We start from the raw sequence: 10,104 nt of genomic DNA, 5'->3' as shown, positions 1-10,104 counted from the left end.
TGGCAGGAATGCCTGGGAGAAGGGATGGGGATGCCCAGGAATAAGGATGGAGATGGCCAGGAAGAAAGCACAGAGATGCCCAGGAGAAGGGACAGGAACAGCCAGGGAGAAGCGATGGACATGCCCAGGAGAAGGGATGGGGACCCCTGGGGAGAAGGGATGAAGATTCCCAGGGAGAAGGGATAGAGATTCCCAGGAGAAGGGATGTGGACACCTGGGGAGAAGCGACAAGGATGCCCAGGAGAAGGGACAGGGACACTCAAGGAGAAGGGACAGGGATGCCCAGCAGAAGGGATGGAGATGTTTGGGGAGAAGGGACAAGTCCTCCAGCACCAGAGGTAGCGACAGCCCATTGCAGCAGGGAGGAAAACCCGATGTGTAGCTCATCCCTGTCTCAAACAGTTCCACACATTTTTAAGCCTCCCACCCAGGTGCATCTCCCTGCAAATTTCCGTGCTGGCTCGTCCATCAGCAATTTGTACATTTGGGAGCAGAGGGAGGAGGCAGGACCCTGCATCTGCCTCCACCAACCAGAGCTTGCACTGCAAAGCAAGGAAATCAACCCCACACCCGAAACCTTGGGGAGAGTTACACTCAGCACCTCACAGGGACAAGGAGCTTCGAGCTGCCAGAGGGGAACACATGGTTTGGGAGAGCCAAAGTGGCTGCTCGGTGCCCCTGGCCGTGCTGGGACAGAGGGAGGCTGGAGCTACTGCAGCAGCATCCTGGATTTCAGCAGGCAAAGAAAACGCTTAACAGATGGATTTTGCATCCATCCTTGTGGCTCCTAGAATATCTTCATAAGCCACAATGTGCCCTTAATCCCACAACAAAATCAAGTCAAAGAGCAATTAATATTCTGATACCTGTGGCTAGCTGAAGTGATATAGAGCTGAAGATTTCTTTTTCCATTTCACTCCAACTGTGGTTTTGTTTTTTTCCAGCCATTCTCTGGTCAGTGGTTTTAGGGGCACCAAGGTTCACTTTTGTGGGTAACCTCCACTGTTAGCTGTTGATTTAATTAACTCAGGCTCCTCTGCCTTCTTGACCATACCAACCCCGGCAGGGCTGGATTTCAAACACAGGATTAAGCTCGTGTTTTTAAGCTTAAGCTTAAAAAAAGAAGCCCGGAGAAATTTAAAATGACGACTCGGAACGACCGGGCTCTGCAATTCCAGGGTAGCAGCATTGGTTGCTTAATCCCAAACCCAATCAGCCACAAACATTTGTGACTTGTTTTGCCTAAACTTGAACGAAGTGTTAATGACCGTATTCAACACTAAAAGTCAAGGCACGACCACGGGGATGCTGCGGCAGCTCCCAGAGGCAGCACCAGACAGCAGCTCCTGCTGTTTTGCAGAGACCTCTGGTTGCATCCCCCCAAAAAACAGGGAATATTGGAGTTTCTGGATGGGTCAGGCAGTGGGATAACCCTGTATCCCAGGGAAGGGACCTGTGTGACCCCAGCACAGCCCCACAACTGCCGCCCCCACGAGCAGCGTCTGCAGGTCCAAGCCCAGGTGGGGTTTGGAGGAGAAGCTTCTGAGTCCTCCAGGTTTGAAGTAACGGGAAAACAACCACAGCAGCGTTTATCACCAGTCTGTACCCCGGTGAGAAACACAGGCCACAGCCCCCAGGGAGGGGTGGGCACCAAGAGACCCTCAGCAGTGCCCGGGGATGTCCTTCATCCACCCCTGAACCTCCCGACCTTCCCCAGCAGCCTAACTCCCGGACGAGCAATTGGCCCCGGGCAGATGCTGCCTTGTTTTTAGCAACCTCGTTGAAATTTAAATTGATTTGTTATTTATCCAACTGACAACAAAGAGAGAGAAAAACAGTCCTAACTCTGTGCGCTGGGGAGATTGGATTCCTGTATCACTGTCAGCTGCATTAACTTACTTCCTGGACCTAAATTCAATTAGGGCAGCATTCCCTAGCATTAATAAATCAATACCAATGCCATTTTGATATATTTTGAATGTCTTTCATTATATATTTCAGGGCAGGGATTAGTGCTGAATTCGAAGTTAATGGGACGTGACAAGGCAAATCAAGTTGGGGAGGTAAAGCCTTCCAGCCGTTGGCTGTAATTGCCTTCTGTTACAAAAGATTGTGGCGGTGAAACAAAGAGCTGCTGAACTTTTCTTGGGGAGTAATCCCAGCCAGGGACTCTGTCTCTTTACAAGGGGGAAGAGGAGTCAAACACCAGCAGAAAGTCTCTGGCATGGCAGTAAGGACACGGCATCGAGTCCCTCCTGCAGCAGCTTTGGGGATGGACTCACATGTGTCTCTCTCTGCCTTAAGTTAAAGGGTTGTGGGCAAATTGAATTTGGAGGATCAGTTAAACAGCAAAGAATTTGTCCCCCAGCCCCTCTGAAGTGATCTTTCAAAAATCAAGGTGAAAATCCAGCAGCCCAGGCACAGCCCCAGGGCCTGCATGTGCATCCCAACCCGCTCATCTCAGGGCAACAGGGCAGTGAAAATGCACAAGATTTCCACCACAGACTCATTTCACAGCAAAGAGGAGTTTGCAGAGGTGATGAAAAGCCCTTTACCTGGGGCAGTAAGAGTTTGTGGGCATCAGAAAGAGCATGTGGAACAGGTAAGGAGAAGGGTGCTGCTGACACAGCTAAAGACAGAGCAGAGCAACTTTGATATTGGAGAAGAGAAGGCGCTGGGGAGACCTCATTGCAGCCTTCCAGGCCTTGAAGGGGGCTTATGAAAAAGAGGGAGAGTGACTTCACAGGGGCAAATAGTGACAGATGAGAAATTTAGATTAGATGTTTGGAAGAAATTCGTCACTCAGGGGATGGGGAGGCCCTGGCACAGGTTTTCCAGAGCAGCTGTGGCTGCCCCTGGATCCCTGGAACTGTCCAAGGCCAGGTTGGATGGGGCTTGGGGCAACCTGGGATAGTGGAAGGTGCCCCTGCCCACGGCAGGGGGTGGAGCAAAGTGATCTTTAAGGTCCCATTCTATAATACTGGCACCCTTAAATCAAAATATAAAAGCCCCAAATCCAGTTCCTCAGCTGGGATTAACCCCACCAGCTCCTGCAGACCTGGTTTTGGCTGTTCCGGGCAATAATCCCTCGACACAAAAGGTGAACCTCCCCACCCCCTCCTCGCTGCCTCTCAGATTGATCAGGGCAGTCCTGGCTGCAGATGGAGTGACTGGTTATCAGCTGGAATCCTGGCCATCAATCACTCACTTGGGCCCCTTGCAAAACATTAGTGAAGCAATTTCTCAGAGCGACTCTTTCGGGCCGTAAACCAGGCACCTTGCGAAGGTCTTAAAAGCATTTGCCAGTTATGAGTGGCCTGAAGGGAGCCATTCCTGCTGCATCTGGGGATGAATGAAGATGGAAAATAATAGTGTATCAATGGCATGGTGACTTTGCTGTGTTAATCTTTTAAGGATTAAAGTCGCTCGGCCCTTCAAAATAGGAGTGGCGCAGGATGCCTCTGGATTTTGGTGCATTAAAAGGGCAAAAATCTGCAGTCTGAGGTGACTGTGCAGGGGACAGAGACACGCAGAGAAGGGCCCTGACTCTCCACTGAGAACCTTCCTCCTCCACCAAAACCTTCCAAACTTCAAAGCCCCAGAAAACCCCAGTGTTTCCCTTGCCAAGCAAACCAGCCCCCAAGTCGCATTATCCCACCCATAAAATCAAAATATGCTATTAAGAGCAATTAAGAGTCGGGGTCGCCCTTTGAAACCAGGTGTTTCCACTTTCAGGGGCACCCTAAGTGGCAGGAGTAAGGGGTTTATGTAGATTTTCCATAGCTGACTCGGAAAAACTAAGTAAATAAATAGAGGGAGCCCACTAAAGTGTAGCCCCGAGAAGGCAGGTACAGTGGCATCCTTTTGCAATTCATTAGATCCTTCCTCCTCCGGAGGCAGGTGCTGATCAAGGGAAGGGGAAGGAGGTATAAAAAAGTGCCTCCCTGTTGATCAAAACCATCTAGGCCCCACAAAAAAAAAAACCAAGCAGCTCTTTTTGCAAGTGGATTCCAAAGCCCCGTAAAAAGGCACCGAGAGCGTAATGACCTTATAAAGCTCAGCCCCGAGAGCTTCCTGGGGCAGCTCAGCTCAGGAGGTACCTGCAACAGCTTTGGCCCTAAAAGGCAGCCACTGCCACCCCCCAGGTGATGCAAAAAGCCAAATCAGGCTTAATCCCAGCAGGGATCCAGGTGCAGAGGCAGGATCCAGCCCTCCCAACCAGCTTGTTTGCACAGAATCATGGAATGGTTTGGGTTGGAAGGGAAGGAAGCACATCCAGTCCCACCCCCTGCCGTGGGAAGGAATAACTTCCACTATCCCAGCTTGCTCCAAGCCCCATCCAACCTGCCCTGGGACACTTCCCCAAATACTTCCATCAGGGCTGGGCCCCCCCTGAGGTCCCTTTGGCCAGTGGGGATCTGGTTCAGGGAAAAGCCGAATGGAGACATTTTGGCCACATCTGTGGCTTGCCAAATTAAACAGGGCACTTGCTGCCCACTTCTGAGCGGCTGCAACGTGGGTTTACAACTCCTGGAGGGTGTGGAAAGTCGGCTGTTGTGGGGTTTTTATTTAACTTGGCCGTGGAGACCAAAGAAAACAAATAAGATGTTCAATTAACCCAAGGATCAGCGAGGATTTTTCCACACAGGCAGCAAACCCTCCTGGCTGGGCTCTGCTCGCTGGTGTGGTGGTAACAACTAAACCTGGACAAAACAGACCCCAGATAAGATCCAGGCACTTCCAGCATTGCATCCCAGGCTCCCCAGTGAGGAAAGCCAAGTGGGTGGTGGGTGACATGTCACCCTTGTCCATCCTGCAAGGACCACCCAACGTGCTGGAGCGTCCATGGGTTTTCCTTGCCTGTCCACAGCCTTCCCAAAGCACATCCCTCAAAGCCTGCCCTCACACTTTTGGTTATTCCCACCTTTCAACAGCAGCCAAACCCCATCCTGCACAAGGTAGCAGCCAAATCCCAGCCAGCAGCTCTAGGCAGCCACCTCCCCACGCATAAAATGGATTTCTTCCCCCATCCCAACATTCAGCTTTTGTTTTTCAGGCTCAGAACCTTTCACATCCTCATCTCAAGCAGCTCTGCCTCTCCTCGTGCAGCCTCCACCTGCCTCCCCCTCGTTCATGCCAGGTGAGACCCCAAAACCCACCACCAGCAGGGCTGCTTTCCCCCGACTTCCCCGTCTCACCCCAGTGTTTAAACCCACTCCAGGGAGAAGAAGAAGAAGAAGAAGAAGAAGAATCATTAATGGCTTTGCCCAGGTGTGTTGCACAACCTTTGAAAAAGCAGAAGCCTCACGTGCAAAGAAACCTGGCTCGGGCCGCCCCGATGAGCCCCCAGACCTCTCTGCCCACAGTCTTGAGCAATAATTTACCCCAGCCAGGATGGGGATCTTCTCTCTCCACGCCACAGTGAGCCCAGGAAGGCTCAAGGTTTGCATGTGCATCCAGCTATCCCAGTCTTTCCAAGGGGATCTTCATCCTGCAACCAGGGCATGATGCTGCCAGCTCGCTCCTGACCCAGGGAAACGAAGGAGGAGGTGCAAACCAAGGGCTGGAAAGCTGGAAGAGCCCACATCTGCCTTAGAGATGTTTGATTTGTCCTGTTTTTAATTCACTAAAGGTGTGAAGCGAACATCAAAGAGAACTGGGGCTGTGGGAACCCAACAAGGGCACAAAATCCCACGTATGAACACGAGAATCTGAAAAGGTGTTCCATGACCTGATGGGGGGGAGGGATGAAAAAATGGAGATTCAAACATTCCAGAAATAACCCAGGCAGTTCCTGAATTACCACAGTGCTAATGGAGGCTGCACTGCTGGCAAGGCCCCGAAATCTGCTGTAATCCCACAAAAATCAATGCAGGCAGAGCTCTGCCAAAGCAGCAGCATCTCCTCAGCCTCCTGAGCTGCGTTTCTTCGAGGGTGCTCAGGACACCAGCAATGGGGGAGCACACACACACACACACTCACCCTCAGCCCAGCCCTGCAGCCACCACTGCTGGAAGAGGCTTAAAATCAAGATAAGAGCATTGCTGCACCGAGAACCAGCAGACCCAGGGCTGAGCACGGCAGGAAAAATCATCCCACCTGCAGTGAGGCCACAAAACTCTCCCTTTTCACCCCAAACAAAGCCCTTCTTCCCCTCCCTGCAGCAGTTTTTTTTGAGCCTCCCCATCATTCCATGGACAAGCCCATCATCCCTTTACTTCTTGCCTCTGCTTCAGACATGACCTTTTGATTTCTCGGGTAGAGTGTAAATTACATGTCGCCAGCATAAAATATTAAATCCAATTTATATTTAATTATTGATGTTATTATGTATTCCATAGTAATGGCTAGCAGGAAAAAAAAGAAAATATCCACCCCACCATTAAATAGCTCGGTTGCATTAGCAGCTTCTTGAGGTTAGAGATCTTCCTCCGCTCCTTCTTAACGGTAAGATTGATGGGGATGGGGAATTTTGTAAATAGTCTTCCAGAAATATTTTATCTGATTATTGTACCTATAAAAGGGAGCGGGGAGGGGGAGAGAGGGCCCTCTTAAACCGCTGCTAATTATTTTGCTCAGCTAAAGGGCAAACAGCTCGGTGAGCTGCTTAATGCTCTCCAGCAACCCTGCTCCAGTAGCCCCTGTAGGCAGGGATGGGGCTGTGGAAACCAGTCTGGGTTTAAGAGAAAAAAAAAAAAAAAAGATGGTGGGGAACCACAGTGGTTTTTCCAGCTGAGATTTAACCAGTCTGTTAAACTAGAGTGTGACATTTTTACTAAAATATTAATCGATTCTGTTCTGCCTTGATTAAGCTAATTTTCTCCCCATATATATATTTAATGCTGAAGCCATTGAAGGGGCTCAAGGCTTTGTTGTGTTGGGTTTGCTCCTGTCCTCACTGGGGGGTGGAAGGGATTTATGGACAGCCAGCACGGACTGGGGGCCCAGCAGGGAAAAGCTCATCCCACCCCCCCCCAAAGTGCCACAAGGCTGAACCCCCCAAATCCCCTTCACCCCACACCATGGCAGCTCCACACTCACCGTAACACAACAGTAATTCCATTTATTCCTGCAGTGCCTGCGTCCCCCACCAGCATCCTCAGCCCCCCACTCGGCACAATAAAAACAACATTATCCCCCTCACTTTAAAATTCAAATCAATAGCCCAAATGGAGAGAATCAGACTCAAGAAAAGCAAAGAGAATTAATTCATCTGGGGGCTGGCAGGAGGCCACTAAGTGCTCCAGTGTCACCACGCTGGGTGACAGCCTTTGGGACCCGCCAAGCTTCGGGGGTGAGGGGGAAAGTTTCTCCAGGCCAAGTATATCATGGAGCTGCTCCCATAAAAGAGCCTCGTTCAGACAATTAAATGGGTTCCTTGAGATTTTCCCCTCCTCGTTTGGAGGTTCAGCAGAGCCAGGGAGGAGCTGATTTCCCCCCACTCCAGCTGCCAGGGATGCTCCAGCAGGAGCTGCTGCCCTTAACCTGCACAGTGACATCCAAACACTCTGCAAGGTTCTCTCCACTGCCTGAACTGTTGTCTCAAAAGTCAAACCCATCACCTTTCAGCGTTTCAAAACAGAGCATTCCCACCTTCTGAGGGAAAAGGCTTTAATTTTTGCTTAGAATGCTCCTCAGCAGCTCCTCAGCTTGGAATGCTCCTCAGCTCCTCTTTCCTTCTGGTAAAGCAGCCCAGAAACCTCCAAGAAAAAAAAAAAAGAAAACACTTGGAATTATTTAAATGCTCAGGTCTGGGCTTTTCCCAGGTTTTCATCAGGGTGGAGCAGCTGGGAATTTTGATGCTGTGTTCCAGCTCCTGGACAGCCCTTTCCCTTTCAGCAGCTCCTCGTTTCAAACACAAACTCTCTCCCAGGAGCTCAGCCAGGCAGCTCTGCCTGCAGAGGCAGCTCTGCAGGTCTGGCTGTGGGAAGGTGAGAGATGGAGCATCTTCCTCCCTCCTGTGCCAACAGCAGGGTCTGCACAGTTCCTTCATGGTCCAGCAGGGATCCACCCCCTTTGTGCCTCTCATCTCAAGTGTCCACTTGTTGCTCTCTTACCTTTTTCCCTGCTTTTTTTTCAATGTTGCCCCAACAGCAGGGCAGGCAAACCCTCTGCTACCACAGTGCCCTGGTACCTCCATCCCTGGGCCCCTCCCTCCTGCTCGGCCACGGGCTTCGTTCTGGTGTTAATTAAAGCCAATTGCCACACCCAGGAGATTAATTTGCTCTGCCGTGTCATTAGCAGTAAATGCCACTCACGGAGCTCAGAAGGCCTTGTCAGACTGAATCAGCTTCTGAACGTGCTTGTTTTGTCCCTTGTCCCCCTTGATTTCAACCGATCCCTCTTTTTCATTCCCAGTCAGGAAGCAAATCCTGTGTTACACCTGCCCTGCTCCCATCACCATCCCTGCACCCTCGGCACTTCAGTGCCACCCTGGGCACTCCTGTGTCTTAATTAGCACCCCCTGCTAACGAGCAGGGGTTAATTACCCTCATCAATTGTCCTCTGTGCTGCCCAAACCAGTTCCAGTGGAGTTCTCTGCCCAGACCTCTGATCCGGCAGCATCAATTCCCTAATCGCATTTGTCCACGTCCTGCTCCCTGCATGTATTTAATGGACATTTATGTATATAAATGATAGTGCAGCCCATGGTGTTCCTCAGAAACACTCAGAGAACCCCCAGCAGGTGCCACAAACAGGCAGCAAGACCCACACACAGGCGTCAGGGACCCAATGTGGTTTCCACACCTAAAACCCTACAGCCTGAGTTAGTCTTTAATTTTTTTTTATTTTTTTTTTCCTGAAGACACAAACCCAAGCTGCATCTGCACCTCTTACAGGCACGCACTGGCAAAGCCCAGCTCTCCTGTTGCCCGGGGCTGGTGGGGATGCAGAGGGACGGCACTGCAGAGCAGCGGGCAGGGTGACAAACCCTGGCAGAGCCACCACGCTGAGCTGACGCCTCCTGCCAAGGCACTGCTTGTAAACAACAAGTGGAATAACTGTGGAATAACTGCCCCGGGGAGGACTCGGTGTCCCAGCCCCCCTGCACGGGCTCCCTGAGGGATGGGCGTCCGGGAGAGGCGGCCACGGGCACACAGCTCCTTCCAGGAGCTCTGCTTTGTGCGACCATCAGGGAGGAGATTGAGCTGTCTGTTCTCAGGGAGCATCCAGGGAAGTGTCACAGCTCGGGGGGAAGCAAAGGACAACGAGCCCTGGTTTGGGTCGGGAAGGGAGGAGGCTGGCAAAGGGAGGTTGTAACCAGCAGGGCTAAACGCTCAGAGGGGACTCGTCGATCACGCTTGGGGCGAGCTCAGTCCGCATCCCACTCGCTCCCTACAAACCCATCTGGGCTCTGGAGGCTTCCCGGGATGAAGATGTTTCCCCTTCTCCCGCCTCCTGGGCTAATTTTACTCCGTCTGGCCGGAGCTCGCAGCCCCTGGTTCTCGTTACGCCCCCCGCCGTGCTCCAGCGCAGGCACGCAGCATTTTTGCAAAGTTACAGGGTAGCAGAAATATCCCTGTTTTGTTTTTTCCTTTGGCCTCTCTGTCGCGCTTCCAAAGTTGGGAAAAAAATTACGAAGTAGCAAGAGGGGGAAGCAAAAAAAAAAAAATAAAAAAAAAAATAAAAAAAAAATAAAAAGAACCCAACCCAAACCCGACCAACACAGATTAGACAAATGCATAAATAACCTCTGCTCTTTGGGGGTTGATCCTGCTCCAGAGAGGAAGCAGGGGGAGGACAGACGGAGGGGGAAAAAAAAATCGAAAACTTAAAAAATTGGAGTTTGTGTATTAAAAAATAACCCCAAACAATCAAAATGTGCACACACGGTGACGCCAGGAGACGACCCGTCGGCTGCAGCTCCCCATCACCAGCCTCAGCTGGGGGTCCCTGTCCCACAGCAGGGGCCTGTTTGAGGGAAAAATCCACATTTCCTTCTTCTTGCCACTCCTGGCAGACCCACCCTGGCACTCCCTTGGACGGGGCAGGAGAGCGTGTCCCCACCTCGGGCACTGAGCACACAAGGGAGGGAGACAAGGGTGAGCCGAGGGGGACTGATGGGATCTGGGAGAGATGTGAAACATCAGCAAGAGGGAGAGA

The sequence above is a fragment of the Manacus vitellinus genome, unplaced genomic scaffold, assembly GCF_001715985.3.
Source record: "Manacus vitellinus isolate BGI_N305 unplaced genomic scaffold, ASM171598v3 scaffold_52_pilon, whole genome shotgun sequence".
Classification (NCBI taxonomy): Eukaryota; Metazoa; Chordata; class Aves; order Passeriformes; family Pipridae; genus Manacus; species Manacus vitellinus.
This window is presented reverse-complemented; position numbering follows the sequence as displayed.